Raw genomic sequence first — 13,623 nt, forward strand, 5'->3', positions numbered from 1 at the left:
TGCTCGCTTATGAGATTATTCGTTTCTTGGTTGTTCGCTTCTCAATCTTTTTCTAGCCTTCATTTTGCACTAAGTATGATCACTACTTGTGAATCCAAAAACCTTTAAACTAGTTTTGCCACATGAGTCCACTATATGTACCTATAGGCGGTATTCTTTTGCCGTTCTAAGCAAATTTGTATGTGCCATCTCTAATTTTCAAAATAAATTTCTCTTTTGTGTTCTCATACCGCTCGCAAGGCGGTGAGGGGTGGCTAATATTATCCATGCTAGATATGTTATTCTCATGAAGAGTGTTTATTCACTTGTCATTGCACGAGAGTAAGGCAAAGGTATTAGGGATTCCCAGTCCCAAAATGAAAAATGAATTTACTTTATGGTGTCAAATAATAAATTCCTTGGAAAGTGTTGGTATGGAGGGCACCCGTGGATACGGTTAGCCATGGAAAGTGAAATTATGGTGGAAAAAGGAATAAACTTTATTTTCTGTTTGGGAACCGCCTATGATATATCAGCATGGAAAGTGTTGGGAACTCTAAGTCGTTTTCGTTGGTGGGAAAAGCATACCTCCCAAAAAAATTATCTCTATGTTTTTCGCTTTCAGCTCTGGCACCTCTACAAATCCCAACTTCCCTCCGCGAAGGGCCTTTCTTTTACTTTATGCACTTTTTATTTTTAATTTGAGTCTCCGTCTTCTCTTATAAAGCACCAACTAAGGGGCACTATGATCGTACTTGAGCATTGGGTGTAGCTAGTATGCGAGTGTGTTTCATGAATGGATCAATGATTGAGCATGATGGGCTAGGGATAACTTATTTTAGCGTTGATATTTTGAAAGACATGGTGGCTTGTTGATATGCTTGAGTATTTAAGTCTCATGTCAAAACTAGACTATTGCTTTGAACCATATAAAAGTCCAAATGTCCATGCTATAAAGAAAAGAATATGAGATGACATGTTAGGCAGTATTCCACATCAAAAATTCTGTTTTTATCATTTACCTACTCGAGGACGAGCAGGAATTCAGCTTGGGGATGTTGATACGTCTCCAACGTATCTATAATTTTTGATTGTTCCATGTTGTTATGTTATCATTCTAGGATGTTCTACAATCATTTTATATTCATTTTTGGTACTAACCTATTGACATAGTTCCAAGTGCCAGTTGCTGTTTTCTGCATGTTTTTTATGTCGCACGAAATCAATACCAAACGGAGTCCAAACGCAGTGAAACTTTTTGTGGATTTTTTTGGACTAGAAGACATCTAGTGGGCCAGAGAAACACCTGGGGGGGTGCTCCGAGGGGAGCACAACCCACCAGGGCACGCCTGGAGGCCCAGGCGTGCCTTGGTGGGTTGTGCTCACCACAGGTGCCCCCTGAACCGCCTCTTTCCTCTATAAATACCCCAATATTCCAGAAACCCTAGGGGAGTCGATGAAAAATCAATTCCAGCCGCCGCAATCTAGAACCACCAGATCCAATCTAGACACCATCACGGAGGGGTGCATCATGTCCATTGGTGCCTCTCCAATGATGCGTGAGTAGTTCTTTCTAGACCTACGGGTCCGTAGTTAGTAGGTAGATGGCTTCCTCTCTCTTGTTTGATTCTCAATACAATGGTCTCTTGGAGATCCATATGATGTAACTCTTTTTGCGGTGTGTTTGTTGGGATCCGATGAACTTTGAGTTTATGATCAGATCTATCTTTTTATCCATGAAAGTTATTTGAGTCTTCTTTGATCTCTTATATGCGTGATTACTTATAGCCTCGTATTTCTTCTCCGATATTTGGGTTTTTGTCGGTGGAAACGACACCTATGGGATCACTGGAATCCCTTCTACGGTTGGCGGGCGCGGGGTTGTGCAAAGAGCGGGTCTGGTAGTCAGCAAAAAGATTGTTTACCCAGGTTTGGGCCGCAAGGATGTGTAATACCCTAGTCCGGCTTTGGTGTATATTTGAGAGTTCTTGAGCTCTCGAACTAGCTGCAGTGCGTGTGTAGTCCCGAAGATCCGAATCCTTCTCCACTACGCCTCGGGCCTCCTTCTATAGTCAAAATGGGTCGCCACAGTGGCACACAAGAGGTGGAAAGGTATACAGTGTACAAGCTTATCCTCTGGCACCATCGGACAAACGCATTTAATGCGCTGCCGACGTGCCCTTCTTGCTTTATCGGGGACGGCAAGGAAGCTCGTCCCAGCTGTCGCTGCCTCGCCTGGCTCCGACGCCCGTCCGAGCTGATGAGGCGTTGTAGTGCCACGTTGGCTGGCTGCTGGGCTGGCGCGGTGGTAGAGTCTTCACGAAGATCTGCATGCCACCACGTAGGTGCTTGCTGAGTTGGCCTGGAGGCCGCGCGTCGCTACGCACGTGCCTGTCCAGCTGGTTGGGCTGGCAGCTGTATGGGAACGGCAGTGGAGTCTTGGCAGACGTGGGCCTGGCTGTGGCCCCGCAGGCGTCCTCGGCAAGGGTCTTGCCGGGGCCCCGGCAAGGGTCTTGGCATGGCATCACGGTCGTCCCCGGCAAGGATCTTGCTGGGGGTCTCGGGGGTTTCCTCGGCAAGGATCTTGCCGAGGATCATCGTCTTCTGGTCCTCATCTGATCTCGTGTGCTTATGATCTTCAGAAAGGTCTGCATGCCACCATGGAGGTGCCTCCTGAACCTTGGTTCCAATGTGGTGGATGGTGTTGGAACCCTTGGCCTCAAGGGTGGCGCGCTCTGCTGGCGTTGGGCAAGTTGCCCCGGCAAGGCTCTTGCCGGGGCTGCGGACCCCCCCCCCCCCCGCCCGGCGAGGGTCTTGCCGGGGGAGTCCACCTCGCCCTCTGGCTCTCTGTGTCTCTGATCTTGGCATTGCTTTGCCCGTCTTGTGCATTTGGCTTCCCTCCTCTGCCCCTACTTAGTGTGGCCGCGGGCGCGTGTCACGACTGGTTTTCCAATAAAACATTTATTGAGAAACCGATCCCTTAAAGGGACCAGTAGAGAAGAATCCTTCTTACTGGTAGACAAATTCTTGATTACAGAAAAAATCCAGAAGTACTAAATATAACACAAGGTTGAGCGGAGGCTGCTCAACAATTTATTACAAGCACGCCGATATTATACATAAAGGCGGATATGACACAAGGGGTATGGTGGCATAACTACTGACTCGTATAAAAAGTGGTGGTGGATATGTCACAGTGAAGTGGGTGACAGGACTCCTAAATCTTACAGCTCATCGAGCGTCGGAGTGAGGCTCGAGGACTTTTATTGTGGGTAGCGGAAGCGTATATAATACAAGTGACCAATTCCAGGATCGCACGGGACTGACTGGGACTCCTCTAGGCGTCGGACTCGCTATTGAACTCATCATCCATGAGATCGCCTTCGTCAACATCTGGCCAAATCAACAAGCCAGGTGAGTACTATGAAAGTACTCGCAAGATAGTTCGGACATAAGATATAACAAATGCAAACATGATGCATACGAGCAGATTAGTAATGCGCACTCAGATAATAAAATTTGCATTGCATGAGAAATAAAAAGGAAGTCGGGCGGTAGTCCTCCCGAAATCCCAATGTAATACTGAAGGCCAATCGAGTGTCTGAAATGACGCCTCGAAAGGGTACAAATAAATTAACAATGCCGCAGTCGGGCGTCAGGGCGACACCACATAAAGGGCTTATATTGGAATATAAACGACAGTGCGTGCCACAGTCGGACGTCTGAGCGACATCACATAAAGGGCTTATATCAAAAGTAAACAATAAGAGTGCAGCAGTCGGACGTCTGAGCGACATCACATAAAGGGCTTATATTGGAATATAAATGACAGTGCGTGCCACAGTCGGACGTCTGAGCGACATCACATAAAGGGCTTATATCAAAAGTAAATAATAAGAGTGCCGCAGTCGGACGTCTGAGCGACATCACATAAAGGGCTTATATCAAAAGTAAATAACAAGAGTGCCACAGTCGGACGTCTGAGCGACATCACATAAAGGGCTTATATTTCATAACTCGATGTTCCAGTAGCTCATGAATTTAAATCATCTCAAGGAAATACTCAGGTACGAAATAATAAAATGGTTAGTCCATCCACAGGAATAACATTCAATCTGCGTTACCACTCAAGCTTGTTCACCGGGGATTTTCACTGAGACTCACACAGGGACTGACGTGGATATGGATATGTTGCCCAAGGTCCTTGACCATGGACACAATTTCTCGGAAGGTTTTGACTCTGCAGAGTTTGTACTTTTAACCACAGCCAACGGATTTCGGTAGCCACAAGGACTAGTTTCGTTTACGTTATTTTAGGAGAAACACATCTAACCAGTACACACCCATTCCACATTCCGTTGCCAGGAATCACCCTAGGCAACGTTCAAGAAGAACCTTGAGACGGGGAGGCTACAACCTCGCGTAGCATGGGATCAAATTTATATCGCGCGCTCTAAGGGGTGCCCCCCTCTCGGTCCCAACCGGAAACACCCATGCCCCCTGACCGGATGACTGGCTTTAATCCAGGGCCATGGAACCCTCATCCCGGCCCCTCTATTTGTGTGTACAAGGAAAGAGGTTTGCAACTTACCAAACCGTATTCTTTTGCAGAAAACATGTGGCAGCACGGAAAGGGACGAACGGTAACGTGGCTCGGCACACGTTAACGTCGGAGTTTAACGGTTGACATAAGATTGGCATGCTACAACAATACCATCTTAGTACCTCTCATGTCACCACATGATCAGGTCATCTCCCATCAAAAGATCACATCAAACTTCGAAGCACACTGGTAGTTGCCTTGCATGCAACGTAGCACTCACTGATGCCCATATGCCATGCACAAACTATTCAAGCAAACATGCAAAACACTCATCATATCAAAGGTTCAAACATGCTTGCCTGGTTCGGAGAAGTCGGAGTCTAGCTCGGCGAAGTTTGCAGCTCCGTCACCTCCTCCGGTATCTACGGTATAAAGAAACCGTATACTAACGTGAATACCGTTGCGTGTATAAAAACTATTCCAAATTTTTTCCAAATAAATACTATACAAAAATATAAGACTGACAAAAAAGAATCAATCAAAAAGCATCTTTTGTTTAAAAGATATAAGGGTTTTAGTCCAAGGACTAATCTGTGATGAAACAGAAAAGATCCAGGGGCTTGTTCGAAGAAGCAGAAAACGCTTCGGTACGAAATACGCCAGCCCAGAAGGAAAACACACTTTGCCCGAAGGCGCCTTTAGAAAAACGGTTCGAGGAAAACAAAGAGAGGCTGACGGGGGGGTCCCACCCGTCAGGTTCAAACTCGAACAGAGCTCGCCGGCGCCCGAAGGCTGCGGTGGTCGCCGGCGTTGATCTACGGCGAGGTAGGGGGATCGGAGGGTACCTACGTGTTGAGGGTGTCCTCCCACATCGGTGGGTGGTGGACTTGACCGTCGGCGAGCACCACGGCGACAGCGACCTTATCTCCGGCGGACGGTGGTTCGGGCGAGGATGAAACTCTCCGGTGGGTGTTGCAAACTCCAAATTAGGGCGCGGGTTAGCGAGGTGGATGCACTAGGAGGCTACTGGCATGAGTTGAGAGGCGGGGGTGCACGCACTGGAGCGAATCTTGCTGGATCCCGAAGCGGGACGAGGCGGCCGGAGTTGGGGAAGAAGACTTCCTCGAGGCCTTCCCAGTGGCTTGGCGTGGTTCTTGTGGGGTGGAGTGATGGTGCGTGTTCGAGTTCGAGCTCGGGACCTCCTTTTATAGGCGATCCGAGGAGGTGGCCGTGAACGGGATAACACCGGCGAGCAATTACGGCGAGGCAGAGGTTGGGCAGGAGGTTTAGGTGATTTGGCATCATTGTGGTGGTCCACTGGTACCGTTTCTCAGCTAGACCTCGGTCGGACTTGTGTAATGCTCCGGTCCTCGACGAAACGGCCGTATGGGCACGACGGCGGCAGGGAGCGCGCTCCGTGCCTCCCAGTTCACGACGATGGCTCTGCAGCGTGCACAGAGGAGGGGACGGCCACGTGGTGGCCTCTGGTGGCTTGGGCGGTGCTGGACGGCGCCGTCCCTCGCTGCGCCTCTCTCGCAGCCGCAGCGGGCGCTGCTGCCGCCGCGCACGGTGCGATGCACCTCGGCCAGCTCGCCGCCGACGCCCGCAACCTTCCAAGCGAACGCGTGGCGCAGTGGATAAGAAGGAGGAACAGGGAGCAAGGCGCCACTGCAGTCACTGGCGAGATCGACATGAAGTTCTGAAGAAAACGACATCGGCTACTGAAACTGTTTTCTGAACTCTGAACTTTGGCAGTAACAGTGTATGCCAGGTGTTCGATGATATGATTTGGGCACGAGGAAATTTTTTTCTGGAGCTAGGACTTGGTGAGGTGACCTCTTGATGCATCTAGAGGCTGCCTGAATTTCCTCAGATATTTAGGAGAAGAAAACAAATGAATTTCACCAAATTTAGCAAATATGGCCCAAACTTGCAGCAAGCACATTTTGAAAATTTTGAACTGGAGACCAGTGGATCTTCATGGATCTTGGTTGTGGGTCCTAAGAACTAGCCAGGGAAACCTGTTTGGAGGCAAAACTCAAAGGAAAACTAGTGGTTCCTTTGTAAATCTCCAAGGGCCAAAATAGAAGACAGAAAAGATTTTTGATTAAAAATAAATGGAGATAAAATCATGGGGAAGTTTAACTTGCTGGATTGGAAGCTTGACTTGACATAAAGTGGGGAGATGGCCTTTGGGAGGAGTTTTCAACTTAGGTTATGGCAAGAGATAAGTTTTGAAAGGGAAAGGATCACCCCATAAGCCATAGGGCTATTTATAAAGAAAAGATTTTCAAAAACTTTCCCAAGGAAAACACTTGTGTTGAGTCAACACAAGATGAAAAACCCTCAAGACCAAAGATCAAGTTTTGGATGAACCCAAGGAAAATACTCATCATAAAAGAAAATTTTTTAGAAGGAGAGTCCTTAAAAATAAAATTTTAAATAACCTCCTTCAAATCAAATAAAGAATTTGATAAAACCAAACAAAATTTTTTTGGATGTCACAACACCTAGCCCCTTAGGAAAAATCTCGTCCCCGAGATTTCAGCTGATCCTCAAATAGATGTGGGTACTCTGCCTGAAGAAAATCCTCTCTTTCCCATGTTGCTTCATCCTCGGTGTGATTGCTCCACTGAACCTTGAAAAATTTAATTGTTTTCTGACGGGTCCTCCTTTCAGACTCTTCCAATATTTTTACTGGCCGCTCTCTGTAGGTGAGGTCTGGTTGCATGTCAATGCTCTGATGAGATACATGCTTTTCCGGGTTGCTCACACATTTCCTCAACTGTGAGACGTGGAACACGTCATGGACGTCTGACAGCTCTTTGGGTAGGTCTAGCTGGTAGGCTACTGTGCCTCTTCATGCAACCAGACAGAAGGGTCCAATAAATCTTGGGGCCATCTTTCCTTTAATTTTGAAACGTTGCAGGCCCCTCATAGGAGACACTCGTAGGTATACATATTCACCGGGTTCAAAGCTGACCTTACGATGTTTTCGATCGTAATAGCTCTTTTGTCGGCTTTGAGCTGTCTTGAGTCGGTCCCTGATTTGTTTAACTTTCTCCTCGGCTTCCTTGAGCATGCCTGGGCCGAAGATACGACTGTCACCTGTTTCTGACCAATTTAATGGAGTACGACATCTCCGTCCGTACAGTGCTTCAAAAGGTGCCATTTGTAGGCTGGCTTGGTAACTGTTGTTGTATGCGAACTCGGCATATGGCAAGCTTTCCTCCCAACTGGTTCCATAGGTGAGAACACAGGCTCTCAGCATGTCCTCTAGGATTTGGTTCACGCGTTCCGTTTGTCCATCAGTCTGGGGGTGGTACGCTGTAGTGAATGCTAGTTGCGTTCCCAGAGCTTGTTGTAAATGATCCCTAAATCTAGAGACGAATTGAGTGCCCCGGTCGGATATTATGGTCTTTGGGACTCCATGCAGACAAACTATACGGGAGAGGTAAAGCTTAGCAAGCTTCTGAGTGGAGTAGGTCGTCTTCACGGGAATGAAATGTGCTACCTTGGTTAGCCTATCTGTGATGACCCATATGGCATCATTTCCGTGTTGTGACCGGGGTAGTCCAACGATAAAATCCATCCCAAGTTTGTCCCATTTCCACTCAGGTATCCTATTTGGCTGTAGCAGCCCTGCTGGTTTTTGATGCTCGGCTTTAATGCGCTGACATGAATCACAACAAGCAATGAATGTGGCTATGTCCCTTTTCATACCATGCCACCAAAATCTTTCCTGAATGTCCTTATACATTTTGGTTCCTCCAGGGTGGATTGAATATGGGGCGGTGTGGCCTTCGGTTAGGATTTGCTGTTTGAGGTCCTCAATGTTTGGTACGCAAAGTCTGTCCCCGTACCATAATACTCCCTCATTGTCTACGACGAACTCTGAAGCCTTGCCAAGGCTCACTTTTCTCTTTATACCTTCGATGCTGGGATGTCCATGCTGAGCCTTCTTAATCTGTTCCATTAGGGTGGGTTGTATCTCCAGATTTGATACGTTGCCCTCAGTGACTATCACCATGTTGAGTTTGGCGAACTCCTGCTGAATTTCAGGCCTCAAGTTCTGTGGACTGTCGTTGCCCGAGGTGGGGTTCCGACTAAGAGCTTCTGCCACTACATTTGCTTTTCCTGGATGGTAGTGAATGCCGACATCATAATCCTTGACTAATTCCAACCAGCGTCTTTGTCGTAAATTGAGCTCTGGTTGCGTCAATATATATTTAAGGCTTTTATGATCCGTATATATTTCGCAATGATTTCCCAGCAAAAAGTGCCTCCACTCTTTGAGTGCATGGATGACTGCTGCTAGCTCCAAATCATGAGTAGGATAATTTTCTTCATGCTTCCATAGTTGCCTAGAAGCATATGCGACAACTTTGCCGTCATGCATCAATACGCACCCGAGGCCCTTCCGGGATGCGTCACAATACACTTCAAAACTTTTGTGTATGTCCGGCACAACCAAAACTAGTGCTGTTGTTAATTTCCTTTTGAGTTCTTGGAAGCTTTTCTCACACGCTTCAGTCCATACAAATTTCTTATCCTTCTTGAGTAACTGTGTCATTGGTTTTGCCACGGTGGAGAATCCCTCAATAAACCTTTGGTAATATCCAGCCATTCCTAGGAAACTTCATACATCTGTTACGTTGGCTGGTGGTTTCCAGCCAAGTACGGCCTTGACTTTTTCTGGGTCTACGGCAACGCCCTCTTGGGTTAATACATGGCCTAGAAAACCAACCTATCTTAGCCAAAATTCACATTTGCTAAATTTGGCGTACAATTGATGTTTCCTTAATTCTCCCAATACAATTCTGAGATGTTCAGCATGTTCTTCCGGTGTCTTTGAGTATACCAGAATATCATCAATGAACACCACAACAAATTTGTCCATCAATTTCATAAACACTTTGTTCATGAGGTGGACAAAATATGCGGGGGCGTTCGTCAGTCCAAACGGCATTACTGTGAACTCATATAATCCGTATCTGGAGGTGAATGCTGTCTTAGGGATATCTTCTGTTCGTACCTTTAATTGATGATACCCCAATCTTAAATCAATTTTCGAGAACACCTTGGCTTGTGTGAGCTGGTCAAATAAATCATTTATCCGTGGCATCGGATATTTGTTTTTGATGGTGACCATGTTGAGTGCTCGATAGTATATACACAATCTCAGTGTCCCATCCTTTTTCTTGGCAAATAATACTGGTGAACCCCAAGGTGAGGAGCTGGCTCGTATAAATCCTTTGTCCAGTAATTCTTTTATTTGCTTCTTTAATTCTACCAACTCGGAGGGTGCCATTCTATAAGGTTTCTTGTAAATGGGGGTGGTGCCTGGTGCTAGTTCAATGCTGAATTCTATTTCCCGGTCTGGTGGCATGCCTGGTAGTTCTTCGGGAAATACATCAGGAAACTCACACACCACTGGAACTTTTCTCAATTCTGAAATGTCCACCTTGTTCAACTTTGGTTGCCGTGACCGTGGTCTCTCTTGAGCTACAACTTTTATTGTCTTGCCGTGATGATGAGTAAGAATCACAGTCCGATTGAAGCAGTCGATAAATCCCTTGTTGGTGGTTAACCAGTCCATTCCTAGGATAACATCCAGTCCTTTATTTTCCAACACGATGAGATTCGCCTGAAACTTTAGTCTTTCAAACTCAATAATCACACCTTGGCAGTAACTCTGAGTGATCTGCTTATTCCCGGGGGACTTGATGATCATGGACTTTTCCAAAGGAAGTATCAGAAAACCTTGTTGCAAAACAAAACTCTTCAAAATGAACGAGTGAGAAGCTCTAGAATCAAACAAAACCGTGGCAGGCATTGTGCTGACAGGGAACGTACCGAGTACGATGTTTGGGGCATTCTGTGCTTCCTCCTTGGTCACATGGTTCAGGTGACCGTTCTTGTGATTGTTGTTGGGGTTGAAGTTGTTACGCCTGGGGGCTCGATTACTTCCACCATTGTTCGACTTGGGGGCCGAGTTCCTTAGTTTTGGGCACTGTTTTGCATAGTGCCCTTCCTCTCCACAAGCATAGCAAGTAACACCTGGGCGGTACGTAAAGTCCTTGTCCCTTGAATGAAAATGTTTGGTTGGCCTCAGAGCAGTGGTCGTGGATTTTCTCGCTTCATTCCTCTGAATATCAGTCTTGCTCCGGTTGTTGCGAGCATGAGTCGTCTTGTCCCTTTTTCGCTTGCGAATATCCTCCAGACAGCGGCGCTCATTCTCCAATGTAATGGCCTTGTCAACCAGTGTTTTGAAATCTGGAAAGGTGTGTACGACCAGCTGGCATTTAAGTGCTGGTGCCAGACCGTCCAAATTTTTTTCCATCCTTTTATTCTCAGTCATATGCTCATCGTAGGCATAACGAGATAATTGGGTAAACTGACTATTGTACTCAGTCACTGTCATGCCTCTCATCTTGAGGTCATCGAACTCCCTTTTCTTGATCTTTATAATGCTCCTGGGAATGTGCGCCCCACGAAAACCTTCCTTAAACTCTTCCCAGGTGATGTTATGTTCATTGGGGTGCATCTGTAGAAAATTTTCCCACCATGCTGCAGCTGCTCCAGTGAGGTAGTGAGGTGCATAAAGCACCTTCTCACGGTCTGAGCATTGTGCAATAATTAATTTCCTTTCGACGTCACGAAGCCAATCATCGGCCTCAAGCGGCCTATCAGTGTGAGCGAACGTTGGAGGACGTGTCTTTTGTAGTTCAGACAACTTGGAATGCGGTTGGTATGGTTCACGGTGGTTGCCCATATTGATAACCTGATTCATCATTTCTTGATGTTGCTGTTGGCTTTGCTCGAAAAGGCGGCACACTTGAGAAAATGCTGCTTCATTTCCCTGCTGACTAGACTGTCCCTGTGTGGAGTTGTTGCTTGTCTGGGTTCCATAAACTTCTTCCAGTGGATTTGGCATGGAACGAGTCCAGGGACGAGGCATTTTCCACTCTGTGGTATTTATTTGCAAAACTCATGAGAAGAACTGTGTGGCACAAGGAATAATTTGCAAAGGCAAAAAGTTAAAAGACCCCAAGATTTTTCAAGAAAAATACTTGATTACGCATGGAGAAGGACTGCTCAGTACATATCTTACACGCGAGTCGTAATTATACAATACATCACTCAGGATGTGCATACACATTCCTGACATGTTATTTTGGCTAGTGCACTTCTCCGAGTTCCTACATGATGCGCACACAAACTACTTCTGACCAAACCTATGTACATATAAACATATCATACGTGCTGGCACATCGCACGGCTGCTAGGCGCACTCAGTCGGAGATGGTGAAAACTTCCCTCGGCCTGCCGAGGGTAAGACCCAGTGGTGCAGGAGACTCAACCTCCTCCTCATTAATAGGTTCCAGGCGCGAAGTACTGCGTTGAGGAGCTGGTGCGGATGCGGCCGGTGGTGCAGCTCTACTTGGAGTAGGAGCAATGACTTGGTCAAACTCCTCAGTGGTAGGCAGACGGCGAGCGGTGGCTAAAATGGCAGGTGCATAGGATGCTGAGGACGAGACGAAAGTCAGTGGCGGTGCCATGTGGAGAAGCTCCCTCTTGTTGGCAGAACAGCCCTGAACTGAGTCCATACGGGCAGCCACAAGGTCGTCCACGAGGTTGTCAAAAGCTGCCTCAAGAGCTTTGAGATACTCAACAAGCATCTCGATAGCCTCATCTCTCTCTCCCCTATGGCAAGCGAATGCATAGTGACAAGTATATGGCACATGGCATGGGAGGTAGCGGTAGTGACGAGTCTTCATCGTAGGAAGAACATCCCGAAGACGAGCTATTGCCTCACGGGCGGCCATCTGCATGGCATGCCTCTCTGTAGGCATGGCCCTTCCCACAAAACGGAAGTGGCGAGACGCAGAACGTCCTCCCTTGAATTGCACCACGGCCTGGTGCATAGACACATCGTCGCTGAGCTTGTGCTGGTGAAGTGTGAACTCTGGACGAGTCGATGGCCCGATCGTGAGCTTGGTGATGGAGACGAGAAGCTTGACAAACCCCTCAGGCACATTGGCGAACACCCGTGACTCGCAGTCGTTGCCAGCCATCTACAAAAGTAGGCAAAAATTCCGAATAGTCAAATCATAAATTTATGATGACTAACAAAAAATAGCTACATTTGCAAAATGCTGAAAAACACTAAAAACGCTAATAACCGATTAGCGATCGCACCTAGTGGCTTCCTACAGTCAGCCTGGCTCTGATACCAAGTTTGTCACGACCGGTTTTCCAATAAAACATTTATTGAGAAACCGATCCCATAACGGACCAGTAGAGAAGAATCCTTCTTACTGGTAGACAAATTCTTGATTACAGAAAAAATCCAGAAGTACTAAATATAACACAAGGTTGAGCGGAGGCTGCTCAACAATTTATTACAAGCACGCCGATATTATACATAAAGGCGGATATGACACAAGGGGTATGGTGGCATAACTACTGACTCGTATAAAAAGTGGTGGTGGATATGTCACAGTGAAGTGGGTGACAGGACTCCTAAATCTTACAGCTCATCGAGCGTCGGAGTGAGGCTCGAGGACTTTTATGGTGGGTAGCGGAAGCGTATATAATACAAGTGACCAATTCCAGGATCGCACGGGACTGACTGGGACTCCACTAGGCGTCGGACTCGCTATCGAACTCATCATCCATGAGATCGCCTTCGTCAACATCTGGCCAAATCAACAAGCCAGGTGAGTACTATGAAAGTACTCACAAGATAGTTGGGACATAAGATATAACAAATGCAAACATGATGCATACGAGCAGATTAGTAATGCACACTCAGATAATAAAATTTGCACTGCATGAGAAATAAAAAGGAAGTCGGGTGGTAGTCCTCCCGAAATCCCAATGTAATACTGAAGGCCAATCGAGTGTCTGAAATGACGCCTCGAAAGGGTACAAATAAATTAACAAATAAATCGAGTTTGTACTTTTAACCACAGCCAACGGATTTCGGTAGCCACAAGGACTAGTTCCGTTTACGGTATTTTAGGAGAAACACATCTAACCAGTACACACCCATTCCACATTCCGTTGCCAGGAATCACCCTAGGCAACGTTCAAGA

Source organism: Aegilops tauschii, chromosome 2 (assembly GCF_002575655.3).
Source record: "Aegilops tauschii subsp. strangulata cultivar AL8/78 chromosome 2, Aet v6.0, whole genome shotgun sequence".
Lineage (NCBI taxonomy): Eukaryota > Viridiplantae > Streptophyta > Magnoliopsida > Poales > Poaceae > Aegilops > Aegilops tauschii.